The 2684-nt window shown below is 58.6% G+C and overlaps 1 long non-coding RNA gene across 1 annotated transcript; it reads right to left on the bottom strand.

Moving 5' to 3' along the window:
* Nucleotides 1-1780: 1780 nt before the first annotated feature.
* On the bottom strand, nucleotides 1781-2672 carry LOC114072902. Its single transcript, XR_003574246.1, has 3 exons — nucleotides 2262-2672; nucleotides 1955-2019; nucleotides 1781-1840 (listed from the first exon to the last, which is right to left on the bottom strand). It is a non-coding gene; the product is annotated as an uncharacterized LOC114072902 (long non-coding RNA).
* Nucleotides 2673-2684: the final 12 nt, after the last annotated feature.

Raw genomic sequence — 2684 nt, 5'->3', positions numbered from 1 at the left:
GAAGGTCATGTTGCCACTGGCATTGGCTCCAGAAGGTCTTGACCTCCTCTGGCATCTGCTCTGTGCTCATGAATACTTGGAAAAGCAGAGCCACGAGGAGCTGGGGGGCATATATCATCAGTATATCTTGGCACTCGGGCTCCTGGATGATCAGCCGCAGTGCCAGGGTTGCCTGCAATAAAACCACACAGACACAGCGCTCAGTGCCCAGACATCCATGTGGCCGGGCCTGAGCATGGGAGGGAGAGGGCAGGGGTGTCGCAGGGGGAGCAGCGGGCCTGGTGTCCCAGAAACTGCCCCTCAGGCAGATTTGCATCCACACGCCTGAGGCAGGGAGATGCAGTGGTGGGGGAGGATGGGGAGCTACTGGAGAGGTGACCTGGGGAGGAGCAAAGACCAGTTGCAGAAACTCACAGCCAGGGCAAAGACGTCTTTGTTGTCGCCACCGTCAGAGGAGGACATGCAGTGCAGAGGCCAGTCCTCCATCACTTGGAGCAGTGCTGGGATCACCTTCTCTGCTGTCATTCCTGAGGCGGAGATGGTCCTCCAGATCATTGCAGCAGCTCTGTGGAGCCAGAGCCCTGTGTCAGGGGGGTCTCTGCCACAGTGCCATGGATCGGGCAGCTGTGGGGGCCCAGGCCACAGAGTCATGCTGCCTTGAGGTGCAGGGAGGGCACATGGCAGAAGGATGAGGGGCTGACATGCCAGGGCTGGGAAATGGAAAGGCCAGAGGGTCCTGGAACTCTCCATCTGTCTCTCACACCAGGTGGGATAGGCTGTCTGGGGTGATGGGTTCTAAAGGGTTGTGAGCCCTGAGCCAGCAGGGCAGCTGGTCCCTGTACCTGTCATATGCTGGGACACAGCGCAGGAGAGAAAAGACCACATCCCGAGGGTGTGCATCAACCAGCCTGAGAATGTTATTTTGGAGGCTGGCCTCTGGAGACACGTGGAACGCTAGACACAGGTGGATGTATATCACAATGTCCAGCACCTGGAGAGGGAATGAGGGAGAGTTTGAGATCTGCCAGCGTGAGGAGGTTGCCCAGCTTCCCCTAAGAAGTGCTTCCCTTCCCCTCACGTTGTGCTGGCCTCAGAGGCTCAGGTAGCCATCAGACCCAGCTTGAGGGGTCAAAAGGCCACTGTGGGACTCAAGCCCTGGCCACAGTCTGCTTACTTGGTTCTGAGTGGAGAGGCCTTTCTCCTCGAAAAAGTCCAAATTGAGAGCATCAGTCACACCGTGTGTTGTTGTGGTGTCCGCGTTCCTGATGCCCTCAGTCATTGTGGTGTCGGACTCTCCCATGAGATCAGTCGCTGGGGTTTCAGCATTTGTTATGGTGACAGTCACCGCAGTGCCAGAGATTGCTGTGCCCTCCATCGATGCCATATCAGGGTTTGCTGTGCCATCAGCTGGCATGGGTGCGATCTCAGCCTTTGCCAGGAGATCAGTCGGTGCAATGTCAGAGGGGGTTATCTCGTCAGTCAAAGTGGTGTCAGGGTTTGCTGTGCCATCAGCTGGCATGGGTGAGATGTCAGCCTTTGCCAGGAGATCAGTCGGTGCAATATCAGAGGCGGTTGTCTCATCAGCCAAAGCGGTGTCAGGGTTTGCTGTGCAATGAATCGGTGCCATGTCAGCTGTTGCCAGGAGATCAGTCAGTGTGGTGGGAGGGCTTGTCAGGTCCTGGGTCAAAGCAGTGTCAGAGGTTTCTGTAGGATCAGTCGGCGCAGAGCTGGCATCAGGCTGTGCCTTGAGGTCCGCTGGCCTGGTGTCAGGCTGTGCCACGGCCTCAGGTGGTGTGGTCTTGGGTGTTCTACGCCGAATTCCCACGAATTTGAGAAACCTCTGCAGGAGAACAAAGGATGGGGAAGAGAAGAAATTCCCATGGAGTGCTCCAACAGCAGTGCTCGGCTGAGAGGTGACAGCAGGCAGAGCCCAGGTGGAGATGGCTGCAGGTACCTGAACTGCTCTGCGGAAGCGGCCATGGGTACGGACGTGCTCTTCTGTCCGGTGCTGGCCTGGATCTGCCAAAGAGCAATTGCAGTCAGAGCTGAGGGCTTGCGGGAGATGTCAGAGAACACAGCCCAGTCCTTCACTCCACAGGCAGGGCCAGCCTCGGGATGCCCAGTAGATGGAGCAGGGATGCATGGGTGATCAGCCTTGGCCCCTCTTCCCGGCTCCCTTTGCCTGAGCTTGTTTCACAGGGGACGGGAAGGGGCCAAGGTGGCTGCAGCCACCAGCCCTGTAGCCCAGGTCCAGCACTGACCCTGCTGCAGGGGCTGGAAGTCTTGCACGTCCTCAGGTTGCCGTGCTGGGGCAGGCTCAGGGCCTTTGTTCCTCCTTCTGAGAAGCCTGCACAGGCCGGAGCGTCTCCCTGCCATGCCACAGTCTGTCCTCAAGGGCACCTGCAAAAGAGACACCTCGGAAAGGCCTCTGCTCACAAGTTCTGCAGAATGGCCTCAAGGGCACGTTCCACAGGGATTGGAGACACCTCAGACAAGCTGCAGGTCCCCAAGTCCTGTGGTCTGGCCTCAAGGGCCACGGTCCACAGGGATTGGGGACACCTCAGACAAGCTGCGGGTCCCCAAGTCGCGTGGTCTGTCCTCGAGGGCACCTTCCAGCAGGAGTGGTGGTGTCTCGGAGAAGCTCCGGGTCCCCAACTCCCGTGGTCTGGCCTCGAGGGATGTTG

The sequence above is a fragment of the Empidonax traillii genome, unplaced genomic scaffold (genome assembly GCF_003031625.1).
Source record: "Empidonax traillii isolate 1590-97213 ecotype Southwest subspecies unplaced genomic scaffold, ASM303162v1 scaffold4405:size17492, whole genome shotgun sequence".
Classification (NCBI taxonomy): domain Eukaryota; kingdom Metazoa; phylum Chordata; class Aves; order Passeriformes; family Tyrannidae; genus Empidonax; species Empidonax traillii.
This window is presented reverse-complemented; position numbering and strand designations above follow the sequence as displayed.